The sequence below is a fragment of the Petaurus breviceps genome, unplaced genomic scaffold (genome assembly GCF_028583685.1).
Source record: "Petaurus breviceps papuanus isolate PSGF00001 unplaced genomic scaffold, PetGlider_PUasm1.0 173, whole genome shotgun sequence".
Taxonomy (NCBI): Eukaryota; Metazoa; Chordata; class Mammalia; order Diprotodontia; family Petauridae; genus Petaurus; species Petaurus breviceps.
Window position 1 is genome coordinate 19,668,482 of NW_027185759.1, and position 23,092 is coordinate 19,691,573.

A 23,092-nucleotide genomic window follows, 5' to 3' on the forward strand; every position below is an offset into this window, starting at 1 on the left:
ACATGGAAAAAGTCACTTTCCCTGTAATTCTCTGTTTCCTTATCTATAAAATAAATGGGGTGAGATGAGGCCTTCCTTCTCTCTCTTCTGAGAATCCTATGCTAGCCCTTGGGCTCCAGAGTCCTCCCCTCTCAAATTCCCAACCCCCAACCCTCCAGCACACACAAGGTTTCAAATCCTACACATCCAAGCTTAAACTGCTGCATTCCAAAGGAAGGTAATGAACCTCCCTGGCCTTCTAGGTTTCTTGGCAGCCCTGTAGAGGAGCTGCTTCTCTCCTTATATGGTGAAAAAGGCCCTGTCCCTTTAAGTCCGGGAGCTTGGGCTGCAGACATCCCCTCGGAAGTTTTGCAGCAGACTCAGCCTCCAATGTGTGATCCTGGCTGCTTTGCAGGTGAGCTCACGGACCTTCCCTTCGGAATGTGCCCTCCTGGAGGCTCCCAGCCCATCAGGCTTGGCATGGCGTTAGGGGAGGGTGCCGGGGCTTGAGTTGGCAGAAGTTTGAGTGCCAGGGCAGGAACCTGGCTGCCCATGGATGGCAGGGGCAGGCATGCAGCTGCAGCTGGCTGCCTCTAACTTCCAGGGTAGGACGGACCATCAAGGTTACAGAAGGCGCTGGGATTGGCACCAGGACGGGTATGTGGACTGGCATCGGGCATTGCCACCGTGCAGCTGGGGCCCCACTTGTGCCCAGAGGAGGCTGTTAATCTGAGCAAGGGCAGGGGGTAAGTGGAGCCGGCTAAGCGTTACAGACTCCCTACAACAGAGCTTTGGGTTTGGAGCCAGTCGGCCCACTGAGGGAAGGAAGCTTCTATAAATGGCTGAGACATGCAAGCATTGGGGTAGGTGCTACTGGGCATGGATGTGAGATGAGGCAGGGCAGGGCAGGACCAGAACTCCTATTCTCTGGGCAGGGGGCAACTGATGATGGGGCCTGGACTGAAGATCTCTAAGTCCCCTTCCCTCTCTAATCCCTCTGAGCCTCTGATTTCTGAATAGGTGGATGAGAAAGCATTGTGGATTCAGGGAAATGCGTGGGGGGTGAGGGGAGGAGACCCAGAATGCTGTAATTTAAACATGAACTCTGGAGTCCTGAGCCCAGGCAGCAATCAGACTCAGCTGAGGGGCTGGAAGAACGCAGCCCGGGAAGCCTCAGTTTCCTCAAACTTCTAAGGCTTTTCTGACCAGGAGTCATCAGAAAAGGAAAAATGGGGGATAAAGGTCTGGCCTTGGAGTCTGGAAGATACTAGTTCCCATTTTTCCTTTGGTACCTACTAGCTGTGTAATCTCAGCAAAATGGGAACCATTTTGGGAATCACCCCCTCAGTGCTGCTGTGAGGGTCAAATAAGATCATCTACAGAAAGGGTTTTGCAAACCTCAAAAAGCCTGATAAGCAGCTATGGTTAGCTATTGTTGTATTTGCTCTGGACCTGCCATTTCATTGGTGTCGGGATCTCCTGGTGTGGAAAGAATCTCCATCAGTATAGGTCAGGCACTCATCTCTTACAGGGGAGGGGTTAAGTGACTTGTGTAGGGTCACACAGCTAGTAGACTCCAAAGGAAAAATCTGATCCAGTGTCTTCCAGATCCCAAGGCTGGACCTTTATCCTCTAGGTCAAGAAGGAAGTGTGATAACAGTAGAAAGAAGACTGATCTTGTAGTGAGAAGATCTGAGTTCAATATTGCCTCTGAGACTTCAGTCATAGGATCAGAGGGAGAGCTGGAAAGGATGGTAAAGGTAATTTAGTCCAGCACCTTCTCTTTTCACAGACAAGGAAACAGACGTGAGGATGTAAGGAGACTTTCCCAAGGTCACACAGCCATCATCATAGGTAGAATCTGAACCCAGGTCCTCTTCCTCCTGAGGCAATGCTCTTTCTACTTGGTGACCTCAAGAAGTCACGTAGCTGCTCTGGGCTATCTGTAAAAAGAGGGAGATGACCTCAAAGGGCCCTTCTGGCCCTCTATCTGTGATCCAGCATCTTCTCAATAATAATTACGTTTCTGTGATGCTTCACTGCTTACTAAGGGATTTCCTCACAATCTCCCTTTGGATGTCTGTTATCCCATTTTTAAAGTCAAAAACACTAAGTTGGCAGGGGGGGTGGTAAAAGAATTCCCTCAAAATATTATTCTCGCTTCATCTATAAAGAAAGTAAAACTGAAAGAGTCGGGATTTGTTCAAGGTCGTTAGCACTGGGAAGATGAGCACCAGAAGAAGCACACAGGGTGAGCAGGGACCCTAGAGATGGTCTAAGTCACTGCCCGCTCCTCTTCATCCTATTAAAAAAGAAGAAACCATGATTTGTGGAAGAAAAGCCATTTGGCCAAAGGCACACAGCTGGTAAGAGATAGATTCAGGATTTGAACTCAGGTCTTTGGAAGCCAAATCTAGGCTTCTTCCTACTATAACAGTTCCCAGATCCCAAAACTCTTGCTCAATTTCCTGTGCATAGGATTGTGCAGCCTTGTGTATGTAACCACAGACAAAAGCCTAAAGGGTCTAATAGCAAAGTGAATAGTGAGCTGAAGTTGGCAACAGGAAAAACTGGGTTCAAATTCTACCACCTGTATTGTTCAGCTGTCTCTGACTCTTTGTGACCCTGTATGGGGTTTTTCTTGGCAAAGATACTGGAGTGGTTTGCCATCTCCTTCTCTAGATCATTTTACAGATGAGGAAACTGAGGCACACAAGGTTAAGTGACTTGCCCAGGGTCACACAGCTGGTCATATTTGAGGCTGGATTTGAACTCAGGACTTCCTGCCTTTAGGTCCTACTGCTCTCCCCATGACCCTGAGCAGATCACCCTCCATTACCTTATCTGTAAAGGCATTGGAATTGATGGCCTTCCAGCCGCCTTCCACCTCTAAATCTTTCATATTAAACTTTTCCAGCTTCAGTTTCCTCATCTATAAAATGGAGACAATAATGCACCCACCTTACAGGGTTATCAGGTGGATCCAATGAGAGGATGTGCTCAGAGTACTTTGAAAATGTTACATAAATGTTAGCCATTTTCATTCTGCTTATCCTGTGATCCTAGGGAGACCTTTACTGAGCCTCTGGGGCAATGGAGCAAGTGGGGGTGTGGGTGGGGAGGACCTGTGTCCCTCAGCATTCACAAGGCCTCCATTCACGCAGAGGAAAAGCCAACCCAGGACATAAAAGAAGAGGGAGCCCATTTTTCAAGTCTAGGGTGGCATCCTTGCTGTCATTCTCGGTTGCATTTAGGCCCATGAATCATTCAGAGGCCAGTGGTTTCTCAGCAGTTGTTGTTGAGGGGAGTGAACACCCAGGCTAGATTAAAATTCTTTACATACTCCATGCCTTTTTAAAATATTTATTCATCTGAGCAGTCACTGAAGAATTCTTTTTATTATTAACTAACAGGTTCTCCATCTACCCTTGGTGCTTTCTACAGACAGGGTTCTCTTGCTTCATTTTCAGGCATCTTCTCTTTTCCCCTCTTCCCTTTCTTGGTGAGGGGTCACAAAGCCATTATTCATGAACTGAACAGAAAGGTGTGCTTTTGACCCTTGAGTCACATGGGCCTCCAATCAGACCTTACAAATTCAAAATAACTGAAGTCCTAAGCAAAACATTCCCTTCTGCTTTCACAATATATGAGAGAAAGAAGTTCCCAAATCTGCCTTCTCTTCTGCATTCAGCATCAGATACAATTCAGAAAGCTGGGAAGGGACCTCTGAGGTCAGCTGATCCAAACTCTTCTGTTTACCCAATAGGATATGCTAGGCCCAGAGAGGTTAAACAATTTGTCTGAGCTCACCCAGGAAAGGTGTCTGAATTGGAATTAGAATCCAAAGCCCAAAGCCCAGCCAAAACCCTATTACCTCTCTGACAAGGACAAGCTGGGTTCTTTTGTAAGCAAAATTAAAACATTTTCTTAAAAAGAAAAATGGCCATACTCCCTTACTTTACACAGATTCAAGGAGAAATGCTCAACTGAGGATTTATTACTTTAAACACCTAATTTACATTGTGACTCAGTTTCTGTATCTTTGAAATGGGGATTTTAATCTAACCCTTAGTTCCTCATAGGATATTATAATATTGTCGTCTTGTCAAAATAATAATTGTATTATGAGAATAGTGATAGCATATTTATAGAACCATAGGGATTGAAGACACACAGAGGGTCAGTCACTGAGGTCTAACCTACTGTAGACCAAGAAAAACCCACCTGGTTTTTATAAAAACCATCTCTATGGCTGCCCCAGCTGCCTATTTCTAGTGACTGACAGAGAGATCTTAAATCTAGCCCACGTCCCTCGTGACACCGCTTACACTGCTTGTTATGGAGAACAGTCAGCCAGTTTCCTTTGACAGAAAAATATTTCATAATATGCTTGTCACTTAATGGAGAGCATTAAGATCCAGGATGGAAGAAGATACAGAACCATAACATATCAGCAACGCACATTTCGTAAGCCCTGTAAGGATTCGCTAAGTACTTTACATACACAATTCTATTTGCACCTTCCCACAACCCAGTGAAGCTGGCGCTACAAGGCATTATTATCCCCACTTCCAAGAGGCTTCCATGGCTAGTGAGTGAGGGCTTGACCCCCCATTCCAGCAGCCCATCTGCTCTGAACCATTGTATTTGAAGATGAATATTCTAGTCCCCTGCTCTGACTTTGGGAAAGTCATTCGTTCTCTGCAAAATGGGGAAAAAGCTCGTCCTAGCTTCCTTTCCCATCAGTTCAGTCAATCAACAAGCATTTATGAAGGGGAGGGGCGGCCAGGTAGCACAGCGAGTAAGAGCACCGGCTCCAGTGTTGAGAACACCTGGAGATCGAATCCCGGGCTCAGACACTTAGCACCCACCCAGAAACACCTGGCGGTGTAACCTTGAGCAAGTTACTTAACCCCAATTGCTTAGGGGCGGCCAGGTGGCTCAGCGAGTAAGAGCACCGGCTCCAGTGTTGGGATGACCTGGATCAAATCCGGGCTCAGATACTCAGCACCACACCCAGAAGTAATAACTGGCCGTGTAACCTTAAGCAAGTTACTTAACCCCGATTGCTTAAAAAAAAAAAAAAAAAGAATTTATGAAGGGCCTAGTGTGAGCCAGTTACTGCACCAAACCCTGGAGATACACGTACAAAGAATGAAATAATCCTGAATCTCCAGAAGTTTACATTCTAATGGGAGAAACAACAAGTCCATATGTAAGTAAATACAGACTGAATGTAAAGAGAACAAATGCAAATAAATAAAAAATATTTAATGCAAGCTAGTTTGGAAAGAAGACCGCCAGCATTTGGGGGAGGGAGGATCAAGAGCAGCTTCCTGTAAGAGGTCGGTCATTGGTCTGAGTCTCTCCCAACTCAGAAGAACTCTGAGACCATTCTAGGAGTGGGAATCAGCCAATGGAAAGTCTTAGCAATACAGCCAAGAGGCCAGTCCCTCGAGTTAGGGAGGGTCCCTGAATTTGGGAGAGGCAGATGAACCCTCATTGTCCTGGCCCCAGACATCCCAGTAAAAACGTGATTAATAACCCCGCCCCCCCCCCACCATCAATCTTCTTGTTGACTCCATGTTTCGGCCGCTTTTTACAGGAAAGAGTATCTCTCCCTCTACCCACCTAATGTGTCAGCACGGTGCCTTCTCAAATGATGCCCTGCTCCTCTACTGATCTGCCCAGAGAGCTGCTGGGGATACCCCAACCGCCTACTCAAACTTCCCTCATTGACCTGCCCAGACCTTTATGGTATTCTGGAAGGAAAGGCATTTAGCTAAAGCCTGATGTTGTTCGAGTGGGGACCCACCAAAAAAGGGACCTCTAACTGTACCTCCAAAAGGGGCTAGTCACAGGAAATTAGGGTTCATGGGAAGAGGGCACAAATCCATTCTACCAAACACACCTCTTTTTAAAACTTTATTCCTTCCTTTTCTGTCCTCTACCTGGGAACCAGCTACAGAGGAAAGTCAACTCTTTGCCCTGAATGATGTAGAACTGCCCATTTCATTTCCATCTCAGGCCTCTCACTGTGTAAAAGCAAACCCTCTGAAGTTCTCCAAGCCAATGGAGCCCTGCACCTGGCAAAGACTCTGTGCTGCCTCCTTTAGACTACGACCTCATTAGCCATTTTTCTAACGATTTGTTAGTTTGCTGCTTAAACTTCTGAAGCAACTTCTAAGTTCCTTGGGAGTGGAAATCCATCAACGTTCTGGCTCCCCTATGGAGGGAGTCATTCCCAAAGACATAATGTCCTAGAGGGCAGCAATGGGACAGACCCAAGGCCTTCTTCCTAGTGGAGCCAAATCTCATCCTCATCGAAGCTCCTGTCCTCTTCCCTTTGCCCTTAACCTCCAAGGGTTTGGCACATTCTCCAGCTTTCACTGGTAACCTCTCAGTCTTTGTTCCCATTAGCATCGCCCTTTATTCCTAGGATCTCTGCCTTTAACGCACAGTGCTTGAAAATCAAAATCATATCCACCTCTGCCTCTAATTGCCTAATAAGCAGAATGATTTCTCGTCATTTTCCATACACTGGTGAACCAGCTTTTCTAAAGCTATCACTAAGAAGTAAGTGGTACGTTTGCTATTTATTTTATTTCCCATGTCAAGTACCTAAACATTCATTGCAGAGTGCATGGGGGTTTCCTGCTTACCCCACTGAGAGGGTTCCTGGTAAAAGGCTACAGGATATCAAGTCCTATTTGTGCTCATTCATCCTCTGGAAGCTCCCTTTCTTTGTGCATCATTCTTTCCTCTACTTCATCAATGAATTTAACGATAACGTCATTGCAAACAACCCTTGGTAAATAAATGCCAGATGTCGTAGGGCAGGTCTAGCTCAGGCCAGCACAGAGATTCAGGTGAAGAATTAAAATATAATGAGAAACACCTGGGTCATAACATTCAATAAAAGCAACTTTACTTCTAATAATCTCAAAAAGGATCCAATTCTTAATTAAATTCAACGAAATTTCTGCTCTTGGATAGCCATCATCAACACTCTTGTCAGGAAGACATCCCCTCAGGGCAGTAGGAATTCCACTAAAAGCTCTGGTGGACTAGTTCTCCATCCACTAGACCTTCTATTCCTAATGAGGACTAGGAAATCACATCAATGACTAAAGCCTCCGGCCAACAAATCCCTTCAAAGGAAAATTAGCCAATTCAACAGAAAAACCAGTGCATATTACTCTCCTCCAGGGTAGGAACTGCATCATTCTGTCTTTGGACCATATCACCTTGTTCCGGGCACATACCCAACAGTCTCTGATTGATTGGTTTTCATGATTATATTCCCAGAATACGGAACGGAACAGAATACTTTGCATACAGTAAGCACTTTTTCTGTTCGTTGATTTTTTTTTTTATCTCAATCTATGATTTAATTGCCAAAGGGAACTCCATTGAGGAAGGTAACACCCTCTTAGCAATCCAGAACAGTGACTGATCTGTAACTTAACAGTCTTGGAAAGTTTCCTGGGACATTGAAAGGCGACACAGTTTGCCCGCATTCACACAGCTAATATCTTCTATATCAGCTAGTGTCAAAAGGAAGACCTAGGGGCGGCCAGGGGGCGCAGTGAGTAAGAGCGTTGGAAGACCGGGGATCGGTTCCGGCCTTAGATACTCCGCACCCACACAAAATAACTGGTCGTGTAACTTTGAGCAAGTTACTTAACCCCAATTACTTAAAAAAAAAAAAAAAAGGAAGACCTAAATTCACCTGTCATGGAGAGAGTCATTGACTCTGGAATCCTCGGAACTGGGTTCCAATCCTGCTTCTAATGCTTGCTTACATGAATAGTCTTCATGAACCATTGAGCCTTTTTCTGTCTATACGGTGAGGATGCTAGATTAAGTCTCTACAGACATTCCTATTCTCAGTCTAGGATCTTATGGCCCCAGAGCTAGCCCCCCTGTGCACTACAGCAGGGGCATCAAACAGAGGAAACCACTGATCCATACCTAAGGCTCCTGTCGGCCCCACCTTGACTTAATTTTAGAATGTTGTATGATCTATGTTATTGTGGTTTTGTTTATTTTGACAAGTACTTTCCAATTACATTTTAATCTGGTTTGGATTCCACTGAGGAATGTTGTATATGCTACATATTTGACACCTATGCACTACATCATACTAACGAATGAAGGCAAATTTTGCGGTATTTTTACTTCCTAGTCAATCAGACGTCAATAAGGGGATCTATGCTGACTTATAGTACCTATGATGACTCCCTTTCCAAGGGATAGTGCTAGGTGCCTCCTCCAAATGGAGGTAAGGTTTGGAACAAAAAAAATATCACAAATTCTTTATTTTGTTTTTCTTTTTAAACTTCTAGAACCAAGGAAAATGAACTTGATGACAAGCATTTGCAGAAAGTCAGGTGAGGGTAGAATATTTAGGAAAGAAGAGGGGAAAGAAGAATGATACTTTTTTTTAAGTCCATATAATTTCTAACAGTGCAGCATAGAATCCACAGGTGGGAAAGATTTCTATCTGCAGAACGAAGTTGAGTTTCTTGACATCTCTTTGGCTTCTTTTCCCCTCTGGAATTTCTATCACCTTGGGCTTGTCAGATAAATTTCATTCATAGAATCATAAAATGAGAAAGGGATTTAAAGAGAGCATTGGGTAACATCTTCTGCCTTTAGGCAGAATTGTACTTATAGCAACCCAAGCCAATGGTTGTCTATCTTATTTTTAAAGATCTTCAGGGAGTGAGCTTCTGAGACCTCCTTCTAAAATCCATTTCGGTGCTTACCAGTATTCATGGGATCAGGGCATCTGAGAGCCAGAAGGGACCTTAGAAACTATCCAATCCAGCTCATATCTGGCCAGGAATCCACTGAATGAGTGGTCATCCAATTTCTAGTTGAAGATCTCTGGGGAGGGAGAACCCGCAGCTTCCTGAGGAAGCCAATTCTTCTCTTGGATAGTGCTAATCTTGGGAATGATTTCTTTTTTATTTTTGCAAATCTAAGTCTTTTAAATTTTTTTTATTAAAAAATTCTACTTTTCTTTTCCTCCTGCTTACCCCATTGAAAAAATATAAAAATAAACCCCTCATCATAACAAATATGTACAGTCAAACAAAACAAATTCCTACATTGGTCAAGTACAAAAATATGTGTCTCAGTTGGCATCCTGAGCCAATCACCTCTCTGTCAGGACCTGAGTGGGTTGTTTCAATATGAAGCTTAAATGTAACTCTTCAATTTCCACCTGCTCCAATTTATGTCCTCTGGGGCTAAGCAGATCAAGTCTTCTCCCTCTTTTACATGACTACTCTTCAAATATTTTAATCAATCAACAAGCATTCATTAAGGACCTACGGTGTGCCAGGAATTGTGCTGGACACCTGAGATTTGTATCTCCATACAAAGAATGAAGCAAGGTCTCCTTTGCACGTGTTTAGGAGCTAATCTTCCTTCTCCATTCTCTTCTGCTGGCTCAAAACCCCTAGTTCCCACCCCTAGTGGATCTTCATCTGGCATTTTCTCTAATTCTTTTAGCATCTTGATTCTCCTCTTCTGGACACATTCCAGCCTAGCTATGTGCCTCCTAAAATGTGGTACATTCATTCCAAAGTTGAACACAAGCTAGTACATCTGGAAGAAAATTCAGGGCACAACAACACTGAACCAGGTCTCAGACTGTAGGCCTCATTTAATCTGATATAGAATTGCCTTCTTTGTCCGCCATCTTACATCATTGACTCACAGTGAGCTTCCAGTCCACTAAAACCACTGGTGATTTTTTTTTTAGACAAACTGTGATCTTACCATACAGTCCTCATTTTGTTACTTGCAAAGTTGACTATTTTTAACCCAAGGGTTAGACTTGACCCTTAACCCCATTAAATGTATCTAATTTTATTAGTTCGGATTTATTGAGTTGGTCCTTTAGGGTCCAGACTCCGTCAACCAATATATTACTTATTACTCCGAGTTTTGTGTCACCCGCAGGATTGACAGCCATGTCTTTATATCTATATCCATATATAAAATGTATTTACTTATTTTTAGTTTTCAATATTCACTTTCATTAAATTTTGAGTTTTAAATTTTCTTCCCCTCCACCTCTCCTCTCCCCAAGATGATGTGCAATCTTACATAGGCTCAACTTATACATCCATATGAAGCATATTTTCACATTAGTAATGATGTAAAAAATAATTAGAACTAATGGGAGGAACTGTGTCAAGAAAGAAACAAAACAACCAAAGAAAAGGAGAGCAGATAGTCTGCTTCCATTTGCATTCAGACTCCAAAGTTCTTTCTCTGGATATGGATGGCATTTTCCATCATGAGTCTTTTGGAATTTTCTTAGGTTATTGCATTGCGACAGTCTTATCTTTATCCAAGGCAGTCATTGAATTAAAAATTTGAACCACATGAGGTCAGGGGGGAAATATTCCAGTGCAGACACACATACCCCTTCAGATTACCATTAATAACTGGTCTGATTATTTAAACCCTTCCAAATCCTCTTAATTCTGCTTTCACCTAGCCCATGTTTCTCAAGCATACCATGAGAGCTTTTACCAATGCTTTGATGAATTACAAGTATTCCATGCCAACAGTGTCCCCCTTATTTACTAGCCAGATTACTTAGTCAATAAAGAAAATGAGACTAGTTTCTCAGAACTGTGCCTAGATCTTGTCTTGGAGTTCTGTATCACCAAGGCAATATTTATATCACTGATGGCAACTATGAATATGCCAGCATAGTTTAGAATAGGAAAATATAACAGACTCTCCATGTGGAAGACAAAGCCAAAATATTTATTCAAATACCAGAAAGCCAAAGTCATAGCAACAAAGAAATCTATAGACAATAACACTGCAGAGAGCAACATCATCCCAAAGCCTTCCCCCTACTTGGGTCTTCCCACAAACAAACACTCACAATCCTAGATGTCTACTTACCTACATTCTCTCTCTCCCTCTGCTCCTACTGCTCTGACTCATTTCCTGCTCCACACCTTCCTACTCCACCTGTTCAGCAAACTCCTCCCACCACAGGCTCCCTGTGATTACATTCAGCCTATTAAGGGGCAGGGAAGATCTTTAAATTCCCATTATCATTACAGATCCTTATACCTTCTTCACATGGGTGACTTATCTTGGAATAAAAACATCAAATCTTAGAATTAGGAAGTTCTCACTGTTAGGAAGTACTTTCCTGCATATGATCTTCAGAGTAACCCAGTGAACTTAGCATTAATTGGAGACATCACAGTTCATAGGGACCAGGAAATGTTCATTTTACCCCTTTACTGGAGGGAAAGTCAGTACTTCTATGCTTCTCATCTAAAGCTTCAGCAGGTCAAAGGTCTAGTTTTCCCTCCCCAATTAGCATAAACTTTTAAAAACTTTACAAAAAAGGAAACTACAATTTCCTTTGCTCTAAATTTTCTTTTGCCTTCTGTTAATGGACAGATAAATCTTTGGGCATAGTTGTATCAGGATGTACAAGTTATTCTCTTCTCTGAGTTTCCCACTTAACATAATTTCTTATGAGTAAAATGAAATTAAATGCATGAGTCTTCAAGTCCCCTAGCTTCTTTGACCTGGACCATACATCACCGCAGTCCACATACTTGCCATTTTAAAATGACATCTAGAGCAATACAATGCCTATATAAAGTATAAAGAATGTTCACATTGGCCCCCACAGGAAGAACTGGAACAGTGAATGGAAGGTGCAAAGAGGTGAATATAGGCTTGATGTCAGGATGAAGCTCCTAACAACTTCCAGAAGCAGAATGAGCTGCCTCAGGGTGGAGGCAAGCCCCCTCATTGGAGACCCTCCTTCTCAGGGGGGATGATCACTTGTCAGGCCATGCTGCAAGGAGGATGCTTTTATAGGTATGCATTAATCTAAGAGTTCTCTTAAGACTGTAGTTCTGTGATCATGTAACACCAAAACAGTGACATACCATAGCTTACTTAGTTGCTGTTCAGTTGTTCAGTCATGTCTGACTCTTTGTAACCCCATTTTGGGGTTTTTCATTTTATCTTTTCCAGCAAAGATACTGGAGTGGTTTGTCATTTCCTTTTCCATCTTATTTCACAAATGAGGAATTGAAGCAAACAGGGTTAAGTGACTTGCCCAGAGTCACACAGCTAGTAAGTGTCTGAGGCTGAATTTGAGCTCATGAAGATGAGCCTTCCTGACTCCAGGCTCAGCACTCTATTCACTGCACCACCTAGCTGCCCCATAGTTTACTTAAACATTTCCCTTACGGCATGAAAGAATTAGAATCAGAAAGACATAAGTTCAATTCCTGTCTATGAGACTTACTAGCCATGTGACCAAATGCACATTTCTGGACCTTTCTGGGTCTCAGTTTTCTTATCTGGAAAAAAATAAAGGAGACATAATACTTGTAATGGTGTTTCACAGAGTTTTTGCAGGGAGGAGCTATATGAACTGTGCAACTTTGGGGTATTTAAGCTCCCAGGAATCATAGAATTTCAGAGGTAGAAAGTCTACATTCTTATTTTATAGGTGAGGAAAGTTAGGACTGATGAAGGAAAGCCATGTGCCCAAGGTCCCATATGAACTAAATATCATAGTGAAGATCTGAACCCGAGACTTCTGACTCCCTCCATTGTGTGACACCAATAAACTTTGCCGGGCTGTGGTACATCCCCAGCTTCACAAGGGCAGTGGCTAAGTAATGTAAATAAGAATAACTTGTATTTACATAGGACTTTAAAGTTTGCAGAGTTCATTTATTTGTTCTGCAAAGAGCCCTGTGAGAGTATGTAATGTTATTATTCTCATTTTTCAGATGAGGAGAATTTGGCTCAGAAAGATTAAGTGATGTACCCATTGGTTTCCTAGCCAGTAAGTGTCCGAGGCAGGATTTGAACTCGGGTCTTTCTCATTCTAAGTCCAGCACTCTGTTCACCATAAACATAAGGTGTTATTACTAATGTGGGCAAATGTTTGAGTTAACATGGGGTCTGCGTTTTTATTTCTTTTCTTCCTCAGCTGATCCTTGACCTCATCACTACGTGTTTTTGTCAAGTGGTACAGATCCAATGCCACCCAGATTCGATGCCATGCTTTCCCATACTTCTTATATGAAGGATCTAGTCAATGAGGCAGACAGGAATACTAGGTCAGGAGTACTCATATTGTAGTCCAGGGTCTTTGAGGTCAAAAATATTTTCATAACACCACAGACATTTAGATTCTATTGTGGTAAATATCTATGGATAAAACCCACATAAACAAATCTCTTGGGATTCTCCATCACTTTAAAGAGTGATCCCAACACCAGAAAGTTTAAGTACTGCTGTGCTAGGCTTTGAATGACTTATGGGCTCCAGTAGATTGTCTGGGCCACCCATCTGTTATCCTTTACTTCTGATGTGTAACTGGCCTGTCTCCTTCCCAAGTCTATATTTTCTGGATAATAACTTTAACATCAATCACTTCTCATGTGTGTGTCTTCATAGAGTAAGATGCCATGACTCAGTGGTGCCACCTACCATGGATGTGAGTTACCATTGCCTTTTGTGACACCTATAACTTTGATCTTTTGGAAATTATGTTGGTCCAGGACTTGTAGTCATATGGTATCAATGGAACAATCGTTGCCCTCAAAAATGTGGAATTTCGTGTCAGGAGACAGGTTGGAGGTCACTGAAAGCTCTATGTAATTTCCCAAATCCAATCTTTCCAGCTCTCTCCCTCCCATTCAGCTCTGGGTCCACCACACTATCTGCATTTCCTCCTCCAAATAGATAAGCCCATGAACTAAGTCCGGGAACTCCATTCAATTTAGCTTGTTTTGTTTTGTTTTTTTCTACTTGGAGCATTTTCTGTTTCAAAATCAGTTGGTTTCCAGTTTCCATCAAAGACCACTTTCTCACTGCCCAAAATTACGACATAGTCACAGCTTCCATCCGTAAGCCCTTGCATCCATGCTCCCTCCCCTTCCAGATTCACATGCATTCCAAGTCATTTGTTGCCACAGAATCAAATCTACTTGATTTAGCTATAAAATGACACTGTGGTTTGAATAACAAGGGGTGATTTCTTTCTATAAAGAGTCAATAGGAATTAGCCCACATGTATCATTTTTTTAAAAGTGCCTGCTGAATCACATGAATGAATAAGAGAAATTCTTTATTCCTTTTGTTAAGAGAGTACTTCAAGGAGCCAACAGATGATGAGAAAGGGTTAGCTTTAGTGAAGAGAATAGGGCATTTTATTATTCATTTTCATTAGGCCTTTCAGCTGTGCAAATAAGTTAAACTGCTTTAGGCCCACAAAAACCCAGCTGGTATGCCCTCACTATTTTATTTGGTACCACTTATTTTTAACAATGCCATCCTTACCATCTCTTGGATGTTCCCAGAGTCATAACTAACAAATTTTGCACCTGGGTCAAAGCATGGCGAGAAGCGAGAGAGGGTTATTATCCAAAGTGAAGTCAGGGACAAGCATATTCTTGGACAAGGCTTCACTGCTATGAATGGGGCAAGGCAAGGAGGATCCCTGGGATGAGGCCATAAATGAGTGAATGAAAAAGCATTTAAATGCTTACCACGTGCCAGTCACTGACTCAGGTCATGATGGGAAAAAGGCCAACCTCAGGATGCTGATGTCAATGCCCCTTAATTTTTGCATCCAATGGAAAAGTCCAAGTCATCCCAAACCTAATTTAAACCCTGGACATCCTTATTTTCTTTAACTCCCCAATTTGGCAAGCCAATCATAAAAAATGCATAGGTTGTATACACCCCCCTCCCCAATACAGACACAACTTTTTCTGTTATACCTACCCTACCATAAGGGAAGGGAAGGAAAAAGACATTTATATAGTGCCTACTCCATTCCAGGCACTTGTAACAAGTAACTTGACAGCTGGTGGCATGATGGGTCTAGAGTCAGGAAGACCTGAGTTCAAATCTCACCTCAGACAATTACTAGCTGAGCAACCCTGGGCAAAGTCACTTACCCTCTTTCTGCCTTAGTATTCTCATCTCTAAATGGGGGTAACAATAGCACCTACCTCCCAGGGATGTTGCAAAGATCAAATGAGATAATAATTTTAAGGAGCCCAACCCAGTCCCTGGCTCACAGTGTGTTAAGTGCTGGAGATACAAAAAGAGGCAAGAAAAAAAAAAGTCCCTGCCTTCGAGGAGCTGACAGTCTCACTGGGGAGATAAAATGCAAACAAATATATGCAAACAAGTAACATACTGGATGAATAGGAAATACCTAACAGAGGGAAGGCACTTCTGGAATTCGGAAGGGTTGGAAAAGGCTTCCTGTAGAAGGTGGAATATCAGGGGGAACTCCCGGGGAAACCAGTAATCAGAGCAGAGGAGGGAAAGCATTCCAGACACAGAGACCAGCCAGAAAAAAGAACTCTATATAAATGTTAGCTATTATTAATATTAATATTAGCATCATCCTCGTGATCATCATAGCACCTAGTCCCCAGAGTTGTTATGAGGACACAATGAGATAATCTTTGTACAACACTTTGCAAATTGTACAGTACCATTTGAATGCTATTAGCATTGTTTTCCATTGTTGAGAATAGCGAGGACTTAACAAATGTTTTTTGAATGATTGTTTGGGTCCAAGGACAGTTCTTAATCCCTGACACCATTTCTCATCCCATCTAAGATTTTTTAGAATTATTTTTTCCTATATTCAGCCAATAATTTTCGGAATTATTGAACAGAAAGTGGAATTTCTGTTCTCATCACTAGGGTCTCCAATGTCTCCATGGAGCCCTTCTAACACCTCAGGATCTTGGAAACACTTCAGCTAGCCTTAGCCTTTGTATAATCTTTTCTCATTATGGAGGACTGCTAATAGTAAAAAAGATTGATTCTGGGAGCTCCCTGCTCCCTGAACGGAATCAGCTGGCCCTGCATGCTTGTCTCTGTGGGCTGGCATCACTGGCAGATCAAATTAAAAGCTTCAAGATTGTCTTCACCTCCTCTCCACAATCTTTGATCCTTCCTGATATTTAATTTATCAAGTACATTAAAAGTTTCCCCTACAGCTACCAGATAATTCCTGAAAGTCCTAGAAATGCTGTGCTGGACCAGCCCAGTGGTCTCTTCTTTCTCATCACTTCTCTCCAACTTGGACACCAAAGTACGTTTAAAGACAGCTCACAGGATCAGAGAGAAAAGAAACTTAGAGACCATCTAGTCATAGTGTTCTTCATTTGGGTTCCCTAGATTTCCAGGGGTTCACAGATAGATTTCAAGTTATCCATGAACTTGAGTGGGGGAAAAAATTCTATCTTTATTCTCACTAACCTCTAGCTGAAATTTAGTGTTTCATTAAATTGTTTAAAAGTGCAACTCTGGGAAGTGGTCCATGGGGCCCCTTCCACCCCCTTCATTTTATAGATGAGAAAAGTATGGCCCAGAGAGGAGAGAAATAAGCTACCAAAGCAGTAGAAGAGGGAGATGAATGTGGTTTGTTTTATTACCATGCAACTCCCACGATGTCCTCAAAGGCTGAGTCACTTGAACATCTCTAACTGCACTTTCATAACTTGCCTTTGATCAATTATTTTATCAATAATCTATTTTATGTGTCATTCTTTTCTTCTTGATGCTATAACTTTCCAGTGACTCTTGTCTTTAATTCCTATAACAAGTGCCAGTCATGATGATGATGATCTTTATATATTGCTTACTATGTCCCAGGCATTGTGCTAAACACATTATAATTATTATGTCATTTGATCTTCACAACCACCCTGGGAGGTAGGTGCTATTATTATCTCCATTTTATGGAGGAGGCAAACAGAGACTAAGTGACTTGCCCAAGGTCACAAAGCTAGTAAGACTCTAAGGCCAGATTTGGACTCAGGTCTTCCCGAGTCCGGACCCTCTTTATCCACTGCACCTCCAGCTGCCTCTAATACAAATAAATATGGTTTAGCAAGAGAAATCAACACATTGGTCATATCTGAAAATGTCTGCTTCATTCTGTATCCATTCTCTCCCCTCCCCCAGTGTCTGCTCCTTACTTCCCCCTTAACCATTCTCTCCAAGATGGGGCAAGCATGCTTCATCATCAGTCATCTGAAGTCATGATTGATCACTACATCAGTCAGCATTTGGAAGTCTTTCTGTGTTGTTATAGTCTTTGTATATTGTTCTCTTGGTTTTTCTTACTTTGCTCTGCATTCATTCATATAAATCTCCCCAAGTTTCTCCAAATTCTTCATAGTCATCATTCCTTATAGTACAATAATGTTCACTTATTCCTTTACATTTTGGGGGTCCACAGGAAAAAATGTTCTTCTAGTTCTGCTTCCTTTTATGTGCATCATTTCATACAAATCTTCCCAAGTGTCTCTGAATTCTTCACATTCCTCACTTCTTAAGGAAGAAAAAAATATTCATTTACATCCATCTACCACAATTTGTTGAAGCATTCCATAATCAAAAGGTGCCTACTTTCCTCCCAGTCATCTGCTATTTAAAAAATCTTTATTATTAATCTTTCACATATATTAGACCCTTCCTTGACCTTTGGCCTCCTTGAACTTAATATTGGTATCACTGGATCAAAGGGTATGTACATTTTAGGTACTTTTGGGACATAGCTCTGAATTGCTTTACAGAAGGGCTAAACCAATTTATGGCTCTCCCAACAGTCATTTTATTAATGTGCTTGTTTTCCCAAAATTTCTCCAAAATTTGCCATTTTCTTCTTTTGTCATATTTGCCAATCTGATGGGTATGAAGTAAAAATTCAGAGTTACTTTGATTTGTATTTTTCTTGTTGTTAATGATTTGGAGCATTCTTTTATATGACTGTTGATGGATTACATTTGTTCTTTTGAAAAGTGCTTGTTCATGTCCTTTGATGACACTAGTACATGGTATAATGGAACAATCATTGGCTTTGAAGTCAGTGGACCTGAGTTCCCACCAGTGTTATTAATAATCTATGGAAGCCTGAGCATGTCACCTCTCTGACCTGAGAAAGTCAGCCTCTTTGGGCTTCAGTGTCTTCATCTGTAAAATGAAGGTCCCATAGAGGCCTAAACCAATGTTCTTGTGATCCTAACACCAGTTGGGTAACATTCTCATTCTTATACATTTATATACATTTCTAAGATACCCAGATATCTCATAATTTCAGGCATCAGACTGTTATTAGAAATATTTGCTGCAAAGATTTTTCCCAATGAACTGTTTCTCTTCTTATTCTAGCAGGGTCAATTTTGTTCCTCTAAAAACTTTTTTTTTTATTTTATGCAGTCAAAATTGTCTTTACTGTCCTTATTGATCTCCTCATATTCATTATTTACTTAAGAATTACATTCCCATCCATGGAAAAAACTTATATGAACTGATGCTGAGTGAAATGAAAGAACCAGGAGAGCATCAGACCCCGTAACAGCCACGTTGTGCGATGACTAACTTTGATAGACTTGTCTCTTCTTAGCAATACAAGGATCTAAGACAACTCAAAAGACTCATGATGGAAAATGCTTTCCACATCCAGATCAAAGAATGCAGATCAAAGCATATATTTGCTCTCTCTCTCTCTCTGTTTCTTTCTTCCTTCTCATGGTTTTTCCCATTGGCTCTAATTCTTCTTTACAATATGAATAATGTGAAAATATGATTTTCATATGAATGTGTATGTAGAGCCTATATCAAATTGCATGCCATCTTAGGATGGCGGAGAGAAGAGATGGAGAGAAAATTTGGAACTCAAAATGTTACAAAAGTGATTGTTGGAAACTAAAAATAAATAAATTTAATTTAAAAAAAAACTATTACATGCCCCCCCCATCATAGTTAAATAACTTTGCATATTCTTCTACTTTTTATGATATCATATTTAGGTCTAATATCTATCTGATGCTTATTGTGGTAAGTGGTATAAACAGCTGGTCTAAACCTGATTTCTGCCCAAAACTCTTCTATTTCCTGGAAGGTCATGTTGAGCAGGGAGTAGCATATTTATAGCCTTTCGGTACAATAACCCCTATTTATTCAGTTCTTTTTACTATTCCAATCCACTGGATCCTCTTTGTAGTGGAGTTCTTGGATCCTCAAAGTGGTCCATGCTAGTGACTTTCTTTTGTTAATTATCTCTAATTTATCTGGTATTTATCTTGTTTTTACATTGTTATTTTTCATACTGTCTCCTCACTAAACCATGAACTCTTTGAGGGAAGGGACAGTGATTTACCTTTCTTTGTAACCCCTGTACTTAGCAGAGCATCCAATGCATAGCAGACACTTAATGACTGTTTATTAAAGACTGGCAGTGGATACATGGTTTCATTGCCATGGACACTCCCTTCAATGATGCAAGTTGGAACCCAGCTGTGCTTTGTAATCCTGTGTATTTCTTGTCTATATACTTGTATAAAACCACCACAGAAGGTCCATCCAATATGCTTTAGGGCCTTTCAATTCTCATAATATGTCATGGAAACCAATGGAACAAGGACTGTCTACTCCCAGTAGACAATGCTTGGCCCTTGCTTTTTCCACAGAACTGGCCCATCTTCCTTCCAACAAGTTTATAAGATTGTCCTTCTAATGTTTACTGTAATAACTAACTTATTTCAATACAAGATGGATCCATATTATATAGCCCTACAGTGAGCTTTAATAAGGAGGTCTCCAGGGTTATATAACCAACAGGGCCATGGCTTGAACCTAAGAGGGTGGGTGATCACCCAGAGAATAACAAAAAGGATATCATTCTGCCTCCATCCCCACCCCAATAATTGATGCTAGGCTTTCCTCCAACATCTGTCCCACCTGCTCTAATACTTCCTTCCTCAGGACTTGTCTTCTATGACTGTACTAAGGGCAGACTGCTCAGGGTGGAAACGATATAACCTAACCCTTCCCAGGCAGCTGGCTGTGGAATTCTGGGACTCAGCAAACATGTTCATGCCCACCTGGAGTGATTTGTCAATCATGTTCCCTCTCGGCTTTGCTCTTTTCCAGATGAAAAAGTTCTAACTTTGTTAGTCTACGCATACACAGATGCTATTTCATTCCTTTGATCATTTTAATTACTTTTTCCAAGTCTGGTTTAGAAATGTGATATTAGGACCATCCATACAAATTAACTTTTGGACTGTCAGGTCTTGGGTCCAGAGCAGACAATGTCAAATAAGGATTTAAATGAAAATTAAAAATGTGACCCAAAGGCCATTTTCCCCTGTGCTCCCTGTATTTTTTGAGAGTTGTCATTACTGGTGAAGACCTTGATGACTGGTTATTTAAAAAAAATATGGTGGGATTGGGGAGTTCTTGACCTTTTATGGTACATTAGAGAGAAAGTCTCAGCCAGTGAACAGCTCAGCCAGCATGAGACCAATCCTACAGTGAATTCATTCTCCCCAATTCACTTTGAAATCTTCAAATATTGTCTGTTTCTTTGGAGGATTATCCAAGATTCTGACATAACATGGTCCATTTAGGAGAAATCTTGTTTTAAATTATAATATGATGCTGGTTTCAAATGCCATCCTACACACCTAGCTTGCTGTCAGACTAGCTTCCCTCTTGGCTCAATTCCACCCTATGACTTCTCATCTCTTATCTTGCCTCACCATTTACATTCTTCAAATAGCTTGTTTCTTTTTGAATCTTGTCCAGCCAGCCCCTCTGAATTTGGCTCCCTTTGATCTTCCTTCTCCAATCAATCCCTTCCTCTGATTATTTTTGTCCCCACTTATTTGAACTCTTCGAAGTCTGTCTCCACAACTTTGGCTGCCATGTGAGTAAGAATTTACCCTGGTAAGGATTGGTCAGGCTCAGGTTAGCCATTGGCCTTTGCCATTGCCCATGCAGCAACTCTCTTTGCAATTTGAGCTATTTGTTGAAGCCACAGCACATTAATGGAGATATTTGACATGGGCCAGACCACATTTCTGACTCACATTTAATTTGCTTTCTGCCTTCTCCCTTAAGTCCCTATTCAACCTGCCTAGTTTTCAGGTTTCCCCTTCCTATTTGGTCATCAACTCATAGCTGATTTCCCTGATGCATTCATTTGTGGGTTTTCCAAGTTAAATTTCCCCTTTGTTTCCTGATCATAAATCTAACTTTGTTAGTTTCATTTTTAGAAAACCTCTAATACCCATCTATCAATACATATATATATATATATATATATATATATATATATATATAGGAATAGATCAATCAATCAAGAAGCATTTATTACATTCTTCCTTTGTGCCAGGCAGTGAAGATCCAAAGAAAAAGAAAAAATAGCCTCCAGTCCCAAGGGATTATCTTCTCTTTTTTTAATTAGCTATTTTTCATCTAACTAGCATTTATTTTCTCTTCCTCCCACATCTCTCCAACTTAACAAAAAAGAAAAAAGACAAATAAAACTTCATGATAAATATGCATAGTCAAGTAAAGCAGATTCTGTTAACCACCACATCTAAAAGTATATGTCTTATTCTTTATTTTACATCCATCACCTTCTTGTCAGGAATTGGGTAGCATGGTTCCTCTAAGTCCTCTGGGATTGTGGTTTGTGAATGATCAGCAGATCGGGGTTCAAAAGTTTTTCAAAATCATTTTTGTCATAATGTTCTTGTCATTGTAGAAATTGTCTCCTAGTTCTGCTTCACTGAATTCAGTATCAGTTCATATAGATCTTCTGTTTTCTCTTAAAGGCACATTTCTTATTTCAAAATAATACTGCATTGCATTCATGTACCATAATTTATTTAGCCATTTCCTAACAAGTGAATATAACTCACTTTAAGAGTCTTTTTTTTGCTGCTAGAAGTATTTGTCTACATATGGGTCTTTTCCCTTTTACTTTGATCTCTTTGGGTAGATGCAACTAGTAGTGATATCACTGGGCTAATGGGTATATACAGAATGTGGAAAAATTGGGACACTAATGCATTGTTGATGGGACTGTGAACTTATCCAACCATTTTGGAGAGCAATCTAGAATTATGACCAAAGAGTTACAAAACTGCATATACCCTTTGACCCAGCAATACCATTACTGGGGTCTGTTTCTCAAAGTGATCAGAGCAAAAGGAAAATAACCCTTATGTTCTAAAATATTTACAATGGTTCTCTTTGTGGTGGCAAAGAACTGGAAATTGAAGGGATGCCCATCAATTGAGGAATGGCTAAACAAGTTGTAGTGCATGATCGGGATGGAATACTACAGTGCTGTAAGAAGTGATGAACAGATTGATTTTAGAAAAACATGAAAGACTTGCATGAAACAATGAAGAGTACAATGAGCAGAACCAGGAGAATGCTGGATACAGTGACAGCAATATTGTTCAAAGAATACCTAAATGACTAATCTATACTGAGTATTATAAATATTCAAATCAACTATGAAGGAAGGTGCTGTCTACCTCAGGAGAAAGAACTGCATATGTACACATATGCATGACACATTGTGAATACACATGTGTGTGAGAGAGGAATGGTGGTCTTCTCTAGTGTGGGGTGAGGAGGAAGAGAAGGAGATAGCTTAAAACTTAAAATGTAACAAAAAATAAGTGTAATTTAATTTTTAAAAAATAAAGGGTATAAAGAGTTTGGTAACTTTCTGAGCATAGTTTCAAATTGCATTCCAGAATGGCTGAACTAATGCATAGCTCTACTAAGTACTGAATAGTGTACCTGTTTTCCCAAAGCCCTTCCAACATTTCTCATATTTCTTATTTGTCATCTTTACCAATACAGTGACTATGTGGTGGAAACTCAGTTGTTTTAATGTGAATTTCTCTAATTATTATTGGTATTGGAGCATTTTAATATGGTTTACATTTTTAATATAGCTTTGGATTTTTTTTCTTTGAAAACTTCCTTTTCATATCCTGTGACCATTTATCTATTGAGAAATGGCTCTTATTCTTACAAATTTGAAACAGTTCCTTATATCTCTAAGGGATATAAGACTTTCATTAAAGAAACCCTCTACAAAGACTTTTACTTCAATTACCTATTTCCCTTTTCATTTTAAATATGTTGGTTTTATTTGTGCGGAAACTAATTTTATGTCATCAAAATTCCTCATTTCATTTCTGATTTACTCTATCCCTTTCCCATCAACTCCTCCCTATCC

General features: G+C 40.8%; 1 protein-coding gene across 2 annotated transcripts in view; it reads left to right on the forward strand.

The window, feature by feature from the left end:
* The first annotated feature begins 303 nt into the window (after positions 1-303).
* Positions 304-23,092, forward strand: part of SCHIP1 (schwannomin interacting protein 1) — a 212,957-nt gene continuing 190,168 nt past the window's right edge. Inside the window, exon 1 of one of the 2 annotated variants that reach the window (XM_069083476.1) lies at positions 304-394. The gene's annotated coding sequence lies outside the window, so the exon portion shown is untranslated. Of the gene's footprint in view, positions 395-419; positions 637-23,092 lie in introns of those variants that run through there. The other variant, XM_069083480.1, reaches the window with a different exon arrangement.